We start from the raw sequence: 18,239 nt of genomic DNA, 5'->3' as shown, positions 1-18,239 counted from the left end.
CCTTTAAATCTGTTAAATGCCAGACAGAACGGGACCATCCCTGCATCCTACAGGAGTCAAGAGCCAAAGAAAGCCACAAAATGATTATTATTTGCTTTGCCAATTCCACCTGTAAATTCCATCCATAAACCAACACCTTCACTCCCACAGACGCCCTCCTAAGAGAAAATAAAGATAATCCAGTTTTGAATATGGGTTTCGGGGCGTTGCTGATTATGCCAATGGATTCCCAAATCCAGCAGCACCAGGGGAGTCCCCAGCTCCTGGGTGCCCAGTCCAGAATGCCGGGAGTGATCAGAGCTGACAGATCCCCGGGGTGAGGGAGTCAGACTCCTCAGGATGCTGAGGAAGGTAATTACAGCAGATTTAGGAACATCATATCTTGTACGGGGCTGCACAGCTGCTACCTGTCTGAGTCCTTCCAGCAGCTGATAAAATCACTGGAGAAAGCAGGCACTTGGCTTTCTGAGCTCTCCAGGCAGAAAAAAAGAAAAAGTGACAGGACAAATATGTTCCCCTGCCAGCAGCACTCTCTGTGTCACTGTTAATATCAGTCAGGCAAAGCAGGAGAACACTGGAGTGTCTCATCCCACCTCGTGGTGCTGGGAGCGTTCAGGAGGAGGTTGTGGGGAGTGAACATCTGCCAGGATGAGAGAATTCCCAGATTCTGTCGTGTCCCAGGAGGGAGAAGTGACATCAGGGTTTATCCCTGTAAGAAATGCAGCAGTCCTGATTCTGTGGCTCTGAACTTGTGTAAGAGCTTCAGGAGTCGCCTGCAGTGACCCAGGGATGCAGCTCCACTCACACAATTTCTATTTTCAAAGTGCTGGAACACAGGAAATTCAATCAGAAACCACCCCACCTTCAGGCTGGTTTGTTTGTTGGTAGTGTTGGGTTGCTTTGTGGTTTAGCTTTAATCCTGGTCCATTCCTTCCACTGCAGTATTTCGCTGAGTTTTCAGTATTTCAAGGCCCAAAGTCTCTTCTGGACGTGAATGGGCCCCAGGTGTGATGCACACTCCAAAGATGAGCTGGCTGAGGCTGCTCCAGTTATGGAAAGACAATTTCCAGGAATGCTGCATTTCAGAATATTCTCCTTTCCACCCCAGATGATCACAGCTTGGCTCTCCCCTTTATTTTCTCAGCTTCAGCGCTTAAAAAATGTCTGCAAAGTGAGACATTAAGTGAGGACACTGGGGTGAGTCCTGCCTCACCCCAGTGTCCTCAGTTCCCGTGAGGAATCCCTTGGGGTGCACAGGTTCCTCTAAAATCCCTGGAGCTGCCTGAGTGTGATCCCAGCATGACTTGAGGAGAGGCAGCTCAGGGATCGTTTCCCAGGGCTGGGATCCCCAAATCCCCCAGCTCAGCTCAGATCCTCAGAGCCCAGGGCAGAGCCAGCAGCAAAGTCCCACCAGCAGCATCTGAGCAGCTCCAGACTGGGAAGGAGCTCTCTCACAAAAAGAGAGGGGAAAAAACCCCATCCCTCTCCCAGAACCACCTCCCCTGCAGGTCTCTTGTTATATTACCCTTCTCAAGCCAGGTCTAATAAGATTTCAGAAGCCTGTAACACACCTAAGATAGCTCAGCTACCTTTGGAAGTATAAAAATAAGCAGGATAGCTTCAGTAGTGTTGGAAACAAAAATGTTTAATAAAAGACAAAATAACAAACAGAACAAACCCAGCCAGGTGCAAGAGATCTTGCTCCTAGTAAAACACCTCACAAAAACAATTAGTTTCTTTGTTATCTTCTTTTTCTACTAAATTGTCCAGGTGGGACTTTTTAGCTCCTGTCTAGCTTCCCTTAAGTCTGAGGTGAAGTTCCCAAAGTTCTATGAAGTGGCTTTTCACCTAATCGATGAGAGAAACTTCTAAACTTCTTTCCTTTTTAGAGACAAAAGACAGTTTTGCCACTCCATCAACACAAGGCAGATTCCTACAGTCTCTGCTCAGGAGAAGCTCTCTGCCATAAGCACTGGCTGCTCTAAAGGAGCTGCAGGGATTTGGCAGCTCGGGTAGAGCACACAGCTTAGATTTTAATGAAAACAAGCTTTTATAAAACTTAACAGTCGTGGAAATGTTTTCTGGATTTTTCCTGCCTCCTGCTATTGTCATTAATTTTTCATGAGCATCATCCCACAGCCATCCATGCAACTCTAATTTTACAGCTCACTGTTACTCCACAAGAGTCAGGAAATGACACTTCCCAGGGCTTGATGCTCCATTCTCTTTTCAAATGAAACTGCTGAACTTCAACTTTCTCTCCAACTCCAGCATTATTTTCCTATTCAATTTATGCTAAATGTTTTTCATCCCAGGGCTTCTGTAACATTTTTCTGTGAGCTGTACAGCCCATTTCTGATATCCAGACACGGATCCTGGGGATGGAGCCTGCCCTGGAGGTGTCCAGCCTGGAGTTAAGGGCTGTTCACTGTAAACACAGCTTTGCATCAGCATTTCAGACACGGAAACCTGGGGTTATTTGTCAGTGTGCAGATCCCCTGGGATGGTTTGGATTCCTGTATTTAGAACCCGCTGCTGCCTTCTCCAGGAGGGATTCTACCTTCTCCCTTGGCCCAGGATGGTTCAGTGCTAGGCTCAGGCTGCAGAGGAGGCTCTTCCTCACAGAAATCTCTCACCCTGGCCTTGGAGCTGCCCTGGGAGCAGCTGAAGCTCTGAGCAGTTCCCATGCACGCCTGCCAGGTTCTCTGCCAGCACCAATTTCTGTGTTCCAGCCTGGCCTGGCCCAGCTCAGGAGAGCCCCAAGTGCAGCTTTGCAGAGGGATGCGAGTGGTGAAACCTGGCAGGGAAAAGCTGTGGGAATGAGCTTCTCCCACCGGCCCTGCTGCTCCAGCAGCGAGCTCTGACAGGGATCCCTCAGCTCCTGCTGAGCTCTGACAGCAGAGCAGGTGAGGAAGGAGAGCTGGAAATCAGAAACACAACCAGGAGTCCCCCAGGTGAACACCCACCCAAAGGTGGAACGCTGCTCGTGGAAAGAAATCTGTGTAAATAGGATTAACTGCCTGTTTGTTCCTCCAAAACCCCACCTTTCTGTTCTGAGGATGCTCCTAGATGTTTGTCAGATTTATAATGCCTTGGGATTAAACACAATATTGGATAGCTCTTGATGTATAATTCTGCTCCTCTGATGATTGAATTCACTTCACTCTGCTGCACAGCTTTTATATTTTATTTATTTCATTTTATGATTCCATTTTATTTTTCCAGTGTCATGCACCAGTACAAGCAAAGAACTGAGAACAAAGCTCTGGCATATTAAATCAATCAGAGGGGTTTACTTATTAATATCTTTTTAGCCCGAGAACATTCTACAAAACGTGTGTGCTCAGGCACAGACTGGGAGAGGCAGCCGTGCACTTTCCTGCTCAGCCTCCTCATTTTATTCCCGTCAAACTGTTTGCCAAAGGCTGGGCTTGAAGAGGAGCTGCACCTGTGCTCAGCAGCACAGACTCAGGTGGATTTATCACGGTTTTGGCACACGGAGCTGCCTGTGGTTCCCGTGTTTTCCTGGGGGATGCCAGCCCTCCCCTGGCAGGGATGGAGCTGCTGGAGGTGACACTGAGGGACACAAGGAAAGGCCCCTCCAGCCCTGCAAATCCCAGCATCTCCAGGAGCCGAGGTGACCTGGATCTGCAGCAGGAATCATCCTGGTGACATCCCTGCAGCTACAAACACCCCCCAAAATTCCCCAGACACAGAGCTGGGACGCAGCTCCAAGCTCACAGATCTCCTGGGGGTGGATTTGCTTCCAGCACAGCTCACCCCACCCTTGTGCAGTGCGTTTGGAGCACGGAAAAAGGCTGTTCTAAACCACAGAAAAACACCTCCTGCTCCCGTCCGTGTCTGTGATCGCCCAGGTGGGGAGGCACAGCCTGACCTTTCCCTGTTCCTCCATCCCCTCCCGCTGTTTGGGGGTTAATCAGCTCCCAGTCCCGAGGGTCTGACCGAGCTGAGCAGAGAGTGAGGATGGCATTCCCGGGGCAGGGATTGCGGTGCTTGGTGCCCGCAGGTGGCACCGTTTCCCTGCAGTTCGGCTCCTCTGCTCACCAGCATGGAAATTCAATTTGCAGCTCAGCATCGCTGCAGCCTTGGAGGAGAACAGAGCCCAGCGCAGCCTGTCCGGGCACTGCTGTGTCCCAGCTCCTCGGGCACAGCCACAGCAGCGCCACCAGATGCCACCAGCACACCCAGCATCCTCCCCCCCTTCCCACAGACGCAAAACATCATCAAAAGCTCGGGTCTGCTGGAGAGCTCTGACGCCTTTTGAGCACTGCGGATGAATAATGCAATCAGCTGCTGCTTCAGGCAATCAGGACAGCTGAGGATGGCAGCAGCGATTTCGCCCGAATTGGGAAAAACATGTGCCCAGAAGAAAAAACAGAACAAACAGAAGAATGGTGGAATAATAGCCCAGCAAATGGCTGGCAGGGAGGCACAGGATGTGTTATTGCAGACGTTAAACGCAGCAATATTCGATGTCTGCCCTCTCCTTCCCCCCTTGCTGAGCGGCACAGGGGACTGGGAGGGACTGGAACCAGCGGGGTTTGGAATGGGGCACACGAGAGCTGATAAGAGGTGTTATTTGCGTTTTCACGGAGATAAGGACGCCAGAATTGCAATCAATCAGCTCATCTGAGACTCCAGGATGCCCAAGGCAAGGACAGCAAGAGCTGCAAGGAGAGAAGCGGGGAGAAGAGCAGGGTGGCTGTCCTGGGGTGACACCAGAGCCACTCGCTCTGCCATGGTGACACCAGAGCCCCTCACTCTGCCAGGGTGACACCCCTTGCTCTGCCAGGGTGACACCGGAGCCCCTCACTCTGCAGGTCCCCTCGGCAGGAGGAAGGCTCAGACTGCAGAAGGAAACCTTTGCCCATTCTCTTTCCTTGCCAGGACTGCACTCCATGTATTTCCAGCAGGAACAGGTCACTCCCAAATCCCAGCCCCTCAGCAGCAGAGCAGAGTCCCTGTGTCCCTGTCTCTGCAGGGACAGGCATGTGCAGCAGGAATGGGAGAGTGCAACAGGGACTGGACTTTGGTCTCCTTTCATCTGACCGAGTTCTGGTTTAGTCTGTACTGCCACACTCCTTTGGGATGGGCTCTGGAGCTGAAATCCACCCCCAGGCCCCACGTGCTGCCCCTTCCTGGGGCACAGCCAGCGCTGCTGTGTCCCCAGAGCTTTGTGGGGACATCCCTGGACATCCACAGCTGTGTCCTGATGGGGCACAGCTCGGCCCTGTCCATATTTACAGGCAGGGAAACTGAATGAGGGGAATGAAGGCTCTGGAGGAGTTCAGCAGAACCCCAGGAACCTGATTCCATAAATCCCTGGTGCAGGGTGGAGCTGCTCCCCTCCTGCAGCCCCTCTGCTCGTGGTGCTGTCCCCTCAGTGCCACAGCTCAGCCTCTCCCCCCGGAACAAAACAATGCCTTTCAGCAGAGCACTGCACAGCTCCTCAATTAGGCCCATGTTCAGGATTTTCCTAATTTGTTACTTTGATGGTTCCCTCTCCCGACAGTTAATTATCCATGCCTGGAAACAGATGTGCTTCCTCCAGCTCCTGTGCAGGCTCCAGCTCTAAGGCAAGGCTGAATCCTGACCTCACAGCCACATTTCACTGGATTTCTCTGCTGGCCAAGGAGCCATCCATTAGAGGAAGTCATCTCCCCTGTATTTGTGCCTGCACATTGTGATGGAGGCTCCTCTCTATTTCCCCTTTCATGGCCCAAATGGCTCGAGCTCACTTTCACCAGAGATGTTACCTAGACTCTGAATCATTTTTAGGGCTCTTTTATGAACCCTTCTGGTTTTTCAGCCTCCTTTTTGATCTGCAAACACCAGAACCACTATCCCAGAGAAGATCTGGGTGATGGGGCTGGATGGAGAGGGCAGCTCATTACACCACATCTGTGCAAGGCAGGATTTGATTTTAAAGTGCACCAATTTCAGTGGGAAAAGAGGATAAGAGAGGCATGGAAGTGGGGAGATGTTTCCTGAAAGGATTAAACTCTCCCTGGGCAATGAGAACATCCACACTCACATTAGCCTGGATGATAAAGGAAGAAAGAGGAAGATAAATTCTGCTGCTTCAGAGAATAACCCAACAGTCATGGGGACTCCAAATAAATCTGCTTTGGGTGGATTCCCCTGGAACTGCTCACTCCGGAGGGATGGGAGATGCTGGCTCTGGGAGCTCTGGGATGGATGCTCTGGAGGGCACCTCCCATCCATCCGTGGTGTGGGGACACACAGACAGCAGAGACCAAGCTGTGCACTCCCAGATTAAACCCTTCTGTTCCCCCCTGCTCCCCTAGGTGAGAAGGGAAGGAATGGAACCACATTTTCCAGGCTGCACAGCCAGGCCCTCCCCTGCAGCCTCCATCGGGGATAGTGGTGAACACTTTGCACAAACAAAAACCCCCGAGCCCCGCTTGGCAAACAGACCCCACTTCTCCTGAAGGGGCTCTGAACCTTCCAGGTGCGGAATAAAACAGATTGCTCTGGAATTTGGAAGTAAATGAGCCATGCTGCTTGCTCCAGGCTCCCAATTTAATAAACATGCATCTATATCTAATGGACAGTCTGTCACTTCCCTTTAACAGAAATCACCTGCTCCTCTAATATTCATTAAACAAATTGACAGCAGGATAGCCACTGCCTCTCATCTCAATGCCACCTGCAGCAGGACTGAAATAATCCACCCCCATCTCCCCAGAAAGGCCATTATTCTGCTTAATTGGAAGGCACAAACATCCCCTCCATGTGACACGGAGTCAGACACGGCCACGAGGAGAATAAACCGCATAAGAATTCCTTTTGTTTATTTAATGTGTGTTTTATTAGCGACATCATTCCTCATTTCCTCCTAATGAGGGTGATAATCGCTCCTGTCTCCTGCAGTTCCTCCTCTGCTCAGGCCAGAGCAGCTTTTTAGGGCAGAGTCGCCAGCAGGGACATCCCAAAAGCTGCTGCAGACACCGCTGGGAGTTTTTAAGCCCCCTTTTGGAAGGGATGAGAATTTATCTCCTCCACATCCTTGTCTGGCAGGATCCACAGGGATATTGGGGCTTCTGACATCACCTGCAGAGCTCTGCTAAGGCCCAGGGTGACAAATTTCTGTGACAGCAACAAAGATACTTCAATGTTCACAATGAATGGAGGGGGGAAAAAAAATCTCAGAAAGGGAGATAGTCCATTGTCAGGTATTTGCCTCAATATCTGCTCCTCTTAGGCCTGGCTGTGGCTCTGCCTCCCCATGCCCTGATTCCAGACAGCTCCAAGCCCTGCCTGCTGCTGGCCCTCAAAACCTCTCACCCCCAGCATTCATTACTGAGGGACACTCAAAACTAATGAAGAATTCTCTCAGCCACCGCCTGCAGGCAGGCTGATTGTCTCAGTCCCGCTGGTTTGGAAGTCCTGGAGCACTTTTTGGGGCCTCTCGTGCCTGATGAGAGAGCAAAAGCCATTTTTGGGAGACAGGAGCCAGAGGAGCAGCCCTGCACTCCCTGCTGGGGGTGTCCTCTGCCAGCTGGGCACAGAAACTTGGTGGGGAATTCATCTCAGCAAAGCACCAGGGAGGGTTTTCCTCCGTTTGGGCTCCAGCAAAGAACTCTGGCTCAGCGTGCACCTGGAATGGGGTAAATCCTCCCTCAGGCCCGGCCCTGCTGGGAAAGGCCTCGGGCCCAGCCCGGCCCTGCCGGGAAGGGGCAGAGGAGGAGCTGCGGAGGGAGCAGCGCTGCTCAGCCATCAGCCCCTCGGTGTTGAACAATCTCTGTGGATGGAGAGGGCTCCAAGCTCCCATCGAAACCTCTCAGCAATCAGAAGGAGCAGAACGAGCCTCATCCACCCACGAGAGCATCCAAGTGTCACAACCGGGGCCCTGGAACTGATTGGAGCCTCTCGTTATTGACCTGTGCTCCTCTCTGACTGTAGCCTGGCCAAAAACAGCTGAGGGAGGGACAAAAATGCACAGCCCCTGGGGCTGCGCCATCCCACAGACCCCACAGACCTGACCCTGGAGCTGCAGACCCCACAGACCTGATCCAGGTCCTGCAGACCCCACAGACCTGCAGACCCCACAGACCTGATCCAGGTCCTGCAGACCCCACAGACCTGATCCAGGTCCTGCAGACCCCACAGCCGTGCAGACCCCACAGCCTTTCCCTGTGCCCCAGAGCCTCTCCTGGCCATGCAGGGGAGCAGGGCCAGCACAGACACATCCCACAGCTGTCCCACCTGCTGCTTTCTGCACAGGACACCCCCAGGGGACAGAAAGAACCAAGGATTTTTATTTCTTTTTTTTTTTCCTCAATCTTTCTGCCTCGGAGGCAAGATCCCCATCCCAGCTCCACAGCCAGCACAGGGAGGTGTAACTCAGTTAATTGTGGCTCAGTTAATTGTGGGATGGCAGCACTCAGCTCCATCCTGGGGTTTTTGTGCTCCCAGGGTGGCTTTGGGGCACTGCTGGTGTCACACAGCTCCATCCTGGGGTTTTTGTGCTCCCAGGGTGGCTTTGGGGCACTGCTGGTGCCACACAGATCTCCTCTGACCCCCAGGTGCAAATATCCAGGAACAGAACCATGGGCTGAGCCCACTCAGGTGACTCCAGAGGGACCCTCAGAGCTGGAGGCTCCAAACAAAGGAAAGGTTCCTCCTGCTCCATGCCATGATCAAAGAACCTTCCATGGATATAGGAGAGCGTGCCCAAAGTGCCTCAGACAGGCAGAGATTAACAGGCCTAAATGATACATGTGCTCTAATTAGAGAGTGTAATCACCTCGGGCTGATCATTATTGCTGCCTTTATGTTTATCATTGCACTGCATTAAGGTCCCTGGCAGTTCTTTCATCTGACTTACACTCAAGGACATCAGGTTTTTAATCATTAAACACCTTAAACACTATTTTTCAGGAATCTTTGAAGAATAATTATTTTACCAGTATAAACTGTACATCTCTGAAGGTTGATTTAAAACCCTCTCATCTCCAGCTGCTGCACTTATGTCAACAGAGCTCTTTGGAAATCAGGCTCAGGGAAAGGAGCACAGAAAAGACAGAAAAACTGTTTTGTCATTATTACTCTACTTTTTCATCTATTTTGTTTTGTTGGAGGATTCTCAGCTCTACTCTGGAACCTGTCAAAGTTTCTGCCCTGTCAGAGCTGAGGGGGTTTTCACTGGACACGGAGCCCTTGCGGACAACTCCTTCCTGCTGATTTCCTTCCATGTACCTGCTCACACCTTTCTCCTCACATCCACTTTTCCCATAAGGAAAGCAAACAAAAAACCAATTAAAATTACCACATGATTTCCCTTCCAGATCTCTCTTTGCAGAATTGGTGATTTGCAGGGACACCTTTCAGGAAGGAGTAGGTGTGACTTTTTACACATCCTCTGCCACGAGCACTGGGGATGTGGTGAAATTCAGTTGGGATGTGGTGAAATTCATTTGTGACGTAGTGGAATTCGGTTGTGACGTGGTGAAATTCAGTTGGGACGTGGAGAAATTCAGTTGGGACGTAGTGGAATTCAGTTGGGACATGGTGAAATTCATTTATGGTGTGGTGAAATCCAATTGTGGTGCGGTGAAATTCATTTATGATGTGGAATTCAGTTGTGACATGGTGGGATTCAGTTGTGACGTGGTGGGATTCATTGCATCCTGCAGAATGCAGGGATCTGGCTGGGAATATAAAACTATAAGATATCAGAGCAGCCCCTTCTGAGTCTCTTTGCAGGGGAAGTGCAGAGGGAGCAGTGGCAGAGCTGCACGGAGCTTGTGGCAAGGACAGGGACACAGGGATGGACACCCTGGAGCTCCAGGGAGGCTCTCCCAGGCTGCTGAAAGCCACTGCAGCTCCTCTGGGTGCCCTGCAAGGACAATGTTCCCTCCTCCTTCCTCCTAGGCACTGCTGAGCACAGGGACAGCCCCAAACCTCGTTATCTGCAAGGTTAGAATCCACAAATTCCCATCCTGATCCAACGCCCTTCTCGGGAGCAGATCCTGAATCAAAGGGCACAGACCCTGTTCTGTAATTAGAAGCTCCACATAACCACAGGCCGTTTTTACCCTGTGTTTCCCCCCCTTGATCACTCAAAGGCTCAGTGTGATAACTCTGCTCAGTGAAATGAACAGTGCTGGGCATCTCCAGCCTCCAAACTGACAGGGAACGTGCACAAATTCAATACAAACACTACAAAAATTGTAAACATTCCTGACCCAACCTGCATTTCTGATGCAGTTCACGGCAGACTGGAGCCAGAGCCCTTTGAAATTCAGATGAAGCCCTTTCCAAATCTGTTTGAACACTGTGGGGCTGTGCTGGGCTGGCTCCTCTCACACGTGCCATGGATGCTTTTCCTGCATGAATACCAATAATTCCCAATAAAAGCACCTTTGCAGGCCGTGGCCAGGCACAGAAATCAGCCAGCAAAAGGCAGAGGGCTCCTTGTCCCAGCTGCCAGCTGTGAGCAGGACAGGGAACCCCTCTGCAGGACAGGAATTGGTTGTGTTTGGGAAGACAAAACCCCACAAATGCACTGCCCCAGGCAAAGGGAGCTGCAGGAATGGGAATGTGCTTTTTAAGGAGTTCTACAACACAACACTGAGCCTCCAGCCAAGAATTCTCTCTATTATTAGAAAATCAATTACTCCTTCCAGTCTGGACTGCAAATATTGGAGGTGGTTAAATAGCCTGGGATGTTTTTCACTCATAAACTTCTCTCTCTACAGTGGGAGTAGCAGAGAGGGGGTAATAAAATTTGTGTCTTGTGATTCCTGCACATTTCAATATTGCTCTCCTGCAGTGGAGCCTGGTGAATGGAAAACAAATTTAAATGGAGATAAAAGCCCAGGCAGATCTCATCCATCCATTTTGTTAACTGCTGTCATGGGCAGAGATGGAATTTGGCTCCTTTGGGAAGGGCTCTTGTCATTTTTTCTCAGTGTGGAGCTGTAACTTTTATTGTCCCTGAGCAGGAGGAGTTCCTTGGGTGGGATGGAGCCTGGCTTTGAAATGGGATCACTTGGGTTCTTTGTGCTTTGCTCCTTAGGAGGACACAGATCCTCTGCCTGTGTTTTTCTGTCTTCATTTTCATTCGGGGCTGTGGCTCCCCTGTGGTCAGCACAGACCCTCACGCAGGTTCAGGAAGTTTGGAGCTGGGCACAGCACAAGGATGTGCTGGAGACCTTCAGAGGCAGCAGAGAGTAAAACCTCATTTCCTTTGGAAAGGGGCTGGGGTGCTCCTGCAGGAAGCTCAGGTACACCTGGAGTGTTCATCTCCCAACCCTCCAGGGACATCCCTCCACTTAGGGACAGCTCATTAATTAATGCTTCTCAACAGCCAGAGCACAATTTGTCATCAAAGCCCAAAACAAATAAAACACACCGTGATGTCCCCTCCCTCCCACAGTCACCGTGACTGAACTGCCAGAACTCCATCACGACAATGCTTTTTCCTTGATAATTATTTGAATAAATATTTGACTATTTGCATTTCCTCCAAAGAACTTGGCAGAAACCTGCACCAGAGACAGACTGAATGCTGCTTCACGCCAGCTCCCCCTGCCTTGTCCCTGGTTGTCACACTCAGGGACACACAGCCAAGAGCCTGGTTCAGCTCTGGAAGCCCAAAGCTGCACCTGGGCAGTGCAAAGCCCAAATCCCCCACTCCAGCCTAAAATGCCAAGGCCCCCTGTCCCTCCTGTGTTTGCTCAGGAAGGAACTGGGGAGGTTTTGGGAGCTGACAGCAGCTGAGTCAGTTCTGCCCACGCTGACACCTTTCTGTGACCACCAAGGACTCCACATTTCCAAACTCAGCAGTTGCCTGCTTTGGATATTGTTCAAAACTCCTGCAACCTCCAGAACCAAACAACTGCAAGTCACTCTGTGCTTTCCTGGAAGGAGACTGCAACTTCTCCCTCCTGCTGGGACCAGAGATCATTAACATCATTAGTGTTCTCCCTAAAACTATTTGGAGACTGTGACAAGCCCCATTTGTCCCTGACAAGCCAGCTGGGAGTGTGTTTGAAAGGCCTCAGCCTGGCTGCTGTGCCCGTTGAAGGCTGCTGGTTCCTGACAGGTGGAGTTGCTGTTTTGCTAAAGGAGCTGTCATTTCATCAATCTTTTCAGCTGGCTCCAGAGGGGAAAACCTTCCATTGCACTTGCTTTCGTTTCTGCTTTTAGTTTTAAGAAAAGCTGTCTTTAAAACACAAAGATCAGAGCCCCAGGAGGGGAGGAAACAGCTCAGAGGTACCTGATTCCTCAAACAGAGACATTTTTGCTCAAGTTGTTAACAAGTTGGCTTCAATTTCTGCCTTTACACCTTTATTCTGATGGCTTCACAGCACACCAAGCTCCCTCCAGCACCTTCCCCTTGCTGCTTTTCCAAAATGGCAAATCCACACCTGCAAATGTAGGAGTAGCTCTTGTTTTGGGCAATAAAGCTGATGCCAGAGCAGATAAATAAAGTGGACCCAAAATCAATCTACACAGCTAACGTGGGCCTCCTTACCTTTTAAATCCTCCCAGAAGCACAGGAATGGCAGGAGCTGCTCAGAGAAGATTCATTCTCCTTTGGTGGAACGTGCTGGCGATTCCTCAGTGAGAGCTCAGCCTGCCAGAAACACTGGGGAGTTCCCAGGGGGTGAATCTGGGGAGGAAGAGGAGAAGGGGAGCATTAAACTGCAGTTACTGTGCTGGCAGCACAGCAGCCCTGCTGCAGAGCCTGAGCCCAGCTGGGCTTTAGCAGAGCTGAGTTTTTCCATCCCAGCCCCAGCAAACCCTGCCAGGTGCTGCTGAGCTGCCCCAGGCCAGGCTTGTCCTCACTCTGGAGCACAGGGAATGCACTTTTCATCGCAGGCAGGGAAGGAGCTGCAGCTCCAGCCGAGGTTTGCGTGGCCTCAGAGCTCATTTGGAGCTAAAAGCCCGAAGAGAAATCCATAATGAGAAAGATCTGAGAGTTTAATGCATTCCTGCAAAGGAGAGGGATCTGCCAGGAGATGGAGGGGATAAAACCACCCCTGAGATCAGCTGCAGGTCGGGGTGTGCAACTCCAGCTCTGAGTGTTGGGACTCTGTCATCCAGGGGTGGGGACACAGCTCAGGGCCAGGCACAGACTGGGGGACACCTGTGGGAAACTCAGGGCAAGTCTTAACCAAAACTTCAACGCTGTGAGGTTATTTCTGGTGATTTTTGATTCCTGCCTCAGGTCAAGATGACTCAGTTCAGTGCTGCATCTTGGTAACATTTGGATGAGTGTCCAGAACACCTCCAGATGTGTTTATTACAGAGTCAGGGAACTCAAACAATGTCCTGTGGGAAAGAGCAGCGTAAACCACAGAACTCACAATCCAAACTGAAAATCCAGGAAAATTTTCAATCTGAACAGACAATGCAGGAAAACTGTTATCAGGGGAAGAAGGCAGTGAGCAGCTACAGCTTCTCAGCAGCCCAATTCTCATTTACACAGCCAAGCAAGGGAAATTTTTCTATTTTTGGCTCTTTCTCTCAGCCAGTTAAACCCAGAGCATTGCCATCACCCAGCCAGGGTCTTCATCCTCATCCTCCCTGGCTGAGGGGGGCCAAGGTTTGGCTCATGGCTGGCTGACTCGGTGCTGCTGTACCCATGCTAACCTCTGGCAATTGCTCACGGAGCTATTTTAAACCATTATTTGCAGTGCAGAAATGAGACACCTTCCTCAGTTCAGGGATGTGCAGAGGAGGTTTGTGTTATTAACTGCAGCAGGAGTCTCCTGCCAGTGGAGATCGTGGGGATGCTGACCATTTTTAGCCCCAGATCTCCCACAGCCAGGAAGGGTGGCCTGTCCCTGTGGTCCAGGCTGAGCAAGGCAGAAAATTGAGAGTCACCCAGGGTAAGCAAACAAGCAGAAAGGAGCACGGCAGGGTGGTGGCTCCTTCAACCAGGCAGGAGTCAGTCATTGGAAATAATCACCACACGTATTCCCTGGCATGCTACAGCTGGAGAAGGACCACACTATTTTAGGGCAGGGCTGACAAAGAAATGAGATAGAGCAAGAGGAGAACTCTGGTGACCTTCTGGGGATGCCACTGCTGCTGTGTGATTTTAGGGACAAACCAAAGCTGCACAGGCCAGGACGGGTGAACTGAAGGGGAAATGCTGGAATGCATCAGCCTGATCCCCTTGGAGCTGGGAAGGGAAGCACAGAACAAACCCAGTGTCTGCAGACGACAGGAGAGGGGTGCAGAGTGAGCTTCAGCACAGAATGGAAAGAGAGCTGGGACTGCTGCAGGGCCAGGATTGCTGCCTGTGAATCGCTGCAGGGGAGGGGCTGCACTGGGGTCTGCCTGGGCTCCCTGGCAGCGCTGCAGCTGCCCTGCAGTATGGGCTGAACCCTGCAAAGCCCTGCTGAGCAGCTCAGCTGTCACCAGGGCTGAGGAGCAGGTGACACAGCTGCCAGCAGTGCTTCAAAGCAGCCTGATCTGAAGTTCTTTTTTGCCCAAGGAGAAGTTTCTAACCCAGATGTTCTCGCTGAGATGGTGCTGCACAAACACAGCAGCCACAGTGCAAAAAAGGAAATGCACAAGAGTCTGGTGAAGGTTCTCATAAAAGCCAGAAAATATTCAAAACAAAAGTGTGGCAGGTTCAGAGCTTTCCTGCAGCTCCTCCATCCCTCCTTCCCCCAGCGCTCCAGCGTGGGCAGTGCCCAGCTCCTTCTCCTGGCACAGGGGTTGTGCAGTGGCCCCTAACGAACCTCAGGTCATTAATTAGCCAAACCCCCTGTCCAGGGCCACCTGAGCCCCTGAGCTCCAGTTCTCCAGGGGGCTCTACCAGCTCTTGTTCAGATCTTCCCTGAGCTGTCACACCCTGACTCATCAGGAGCCTGAGAACAAAGTGTTGGCATAATTTAAAAAATAAAATACAAGCAAAGCAAAGATGCTTGCAATGACATCTTTGATGTTTTATAGATTAAGAGAGTCTCTCATGAATAACAGTCATTCCTTGTGTCATTCCTTTTCTGGCTTGGAGAGTTTTCATTAACTGAGATTAACATTAACTGGAAAATAATTAAACTGGCTTAGAGAGTCTGGCCTTCCCATCAGCACCAGCAATAATTAATCAACACAATCAATAGATTTTAATAGCATTAAAATTCTGATTTACTGCCTTATTCCTCAAGCCCACACCTCCCACTTCTATTCTTAGCCTCACTGTGGGCAGGATAGTCCTTAGGACAATACCAAGAGGACAAATATAGAAATTAAAATCAACCTTCATTTTCACTGTCCCTGTAAGAAAAGGTCATATTTTTTTCCTCATAATTTTTTCTTCATAATTCCCCAACATCAGTCATCTCTGGCCTGTGATTCTGAACTCACCAAGTTCCCTCTTAGCTCCATAAAGCCAAAATAAGGAGAATAAAATGGGACCCAGCCTGTGCCCAGGGCGAAGGGGGCAGAACCAGCTCACCCCACCTGGGGGCAGAGGGTTCCTTGGCAGGGCCAGGGCACTGCCACAGGCAGGAAGCTCACAGCATCCTGCAGACCCAAATGCAGGCAGATTTTATCCATGAGGATCCACCAGGTTTTGAGGGAGTGCTGGTGGAGAAAGGCTCCAGCCAAAGCCCTTGCTCTGGGGTTTCTCTGCACCCAGGCATGCCCTAGCACAGAAAATGAGCTGTGTCTCCTCTCCCTGGTGGGTTCAGTGCTTTATCACCAGGGGACAGCTTTAATTCTGTATTTCTCCATGTCTGTGGCGCTCTTTTAATTAACTTTCAGGTTGCTCAGGAAGCTGAGCATCCCATGGTGTCTGTTAGAGCTGGATTAACCATTTCCTTATCAGCAGGAGCCACATTTTATCTGCAGCCAGCATGGCCCACACCTGAGAGCAGCAGCAGCAGCTCAGCACAGCAGGGACCCTGCAGCCCCCTGTAACCGAGTTCCACCACTGGGAAATGAGGAAAAAATGAAATCCCAGGTACTTCCTAAGCCTCTGAATGCAAGGCCTAATCCAGGTAATCCCAAAGCAATCTTGCTGGCAATCTAATTGTGTTTTCTGAGGAGGAGGCTGCAAGAACAGTTTGTTTACACATAATTGGATCCCTTTATATGTTTGTATTGTGCTTATTTCTGAAACCTTTCAAAATTGAAAGGTCTCCTGGAATATTTGGCTTGGCTTTTCACTCCAGCCTGAGGGATTACCCATTATTTTGCACATAATGGCCCAGACAAATATGAATTTTGTATTAGCACAGATCAGAAAGTACAGCTCTCCCTGGAGGGCCAGCAACAGGGAGACACCAGAAAAATGGAGGAAATGGTGCTGATTGTTAAATCTCTCTTTATGTTGATTTGTTCCTCTCAGGAAGCTCTTGCTGTCCACAGCAGCCTCCCTGTTGGAAATGCAGCTCCGTGGGGAGAGCAGGGGAGGAGAGGCTTCACATGTGAGGGTTTGTAAAGTCACTACAGCTTTCACCCAGAGCTTTGTCTGCGTCTGCCCAGGGAAGGGCTGGGCAGGGTCCCTCCCTCCCTCCCTCCCCTCGCTGGTGCCACCCCAACTCCAGCTGGGAGCACCTCGGTCACCCCCACAGCCCAGGAGGGGATTCCAGAGCACAGAACAGCACAGCAGGAGCTTCTGGTGGCTGCAGAGGGAGCTCAGCCCTGCCCTGGGACAGAGATCCTTGTGCAGGCACCCCTGGTGTTTCATCATCCCAGGGGATCCTGGTGCCACCTCCATCCCAGGGGATCCTGGTGCCATCTCCATCCCAGGGGATCCTGGTGCCATCTCCATCCCAGGGGATCCTGGTGCCACCTCCATCCCAGGGGATCCTGGTGCCACCTCCATCCCAGGGGATCCTGGTGCCACCTCCATCCCAGGGGATCCTGGTGTCATCTCCATCCCAGGGGATCCTGGTGTCATCTCCATCCCAGGGAATACTGGTGCCACCTCCGTCCCAGGGAATACTGGTGCCACCTCCATCCCAGACACCCCTGGTGCCACCTCCATCCCAGGGGATCCTGGTGTCATCTCCATCCCAGGGGAACCTTCCCTGGCCATTTCTTCCCCTTTCTGGGGGACATTTCCCCCCCCAGCTCCCACACCCCAGTAACCAGCTCTGCCACAGAGGCTCCATTGCCTGACTGGGGACTGGAATGATGGATTCCAAGATTTTGCCAGGACTTTTTGCACCAGCTCAGTGAAGAACCCTCAAGGCCACTGCTGGCTTCAGCCTCGACCACTGCCTGGTGCTGGAGGAGAAAACACCAACCCAGGGAGCCAAACACAGGGACTTCTGTGCCTGGAACTCCCTCCCTGCCAGGCTTTGGTGATCCTTTTCCTTTCCTTTTCCTTTCAATCCCAGAGCAGAGCTGTCCCCGGGATGTCCCTCAAGCCCCCTGTGAGGGTGGCTGGGGCCCTGCTGGCCCCACAGCTGTGGGGTGGGCAGCAAATCTGCAGCAATCAGCGCCAGATGATGGGGGGTGGGACAGAACAGCACCTGAGCTGCTGGCACAGCTGATCCTCACCACCCTGACTGCAGCAGAACCCTCCCAGCCTTCTGCTTTGGAGCCATCCTGATGTACAGAAACAACCCCAAATCTGCAGCTCCAGCTCAATCCAGTCACTCCACAAAAAAGAACCTTTCATGCTCGCTGTCGTAGGAGACAAAAGCTGCAGCCTGCCTCGCTCCTCCTGACACTTGTAAAGCTTTTCAAACCAGGCACACTAGATTTGTCAGAACAAAGCTGACATTTTAAATGAAGAGTAATGATGAAATGTCTAAAGATGTGCTGCAGAGACGCTCTCACAGAGAGAGTGCTGGCAATTTGAATACAACAGCGATGTGTCATCGTGGAAAAGTCAAACCAGGGATTCTTTCATGTGGCTAAACAGGGGGATAAATGATGGAAAAACTGCAGGAGCTGTGGTGCAGAAGGGGGAATTCATCAGTCCTGGGTTTGGGGCGTCACATGTGTGGACACTACATTGGGAGTTGCACTTGTGCTGCTCCTGACATGAGCACAGACATTCCATGGACAAAGAGCGGACGGAGAGCAAAGTTTGGTTCTCCAAAAAGCCAAAGCAAACGAAGCCTGCTCAGTTCTGTTGAGCTGAATTTGTAGAATCCCCCTTCAGCATTCCAGCTGCTCTAACAGCACTGATAATGGTAAATTTATTGCACTGGGGGGTCTGAGAGGGAGGTGCAGGGCAGGACTTGATTGTTAAATTCCAATAATTGCAGGCACTG

This window comes from Pyrgilauda ruficollis, unplaced genomic scaffold (genome assembly GCF_017590135.1).
Source record: "Pyrgilauda ruficollis isolate IOZ18807 unplaced genomic scaffold, ASM1759013v1 scaffold113, whole genome shotgun sequence".
Classification (NCBI taxonomy): Eukaryota; Metazoa; Chordata; class Aves; order Passeriformes; family Passeridae; genus Pyrgilauda; species Pyrgilauda ruficollis.
This window is presented reverse-complemented; position numbering follows the sequence as displayed.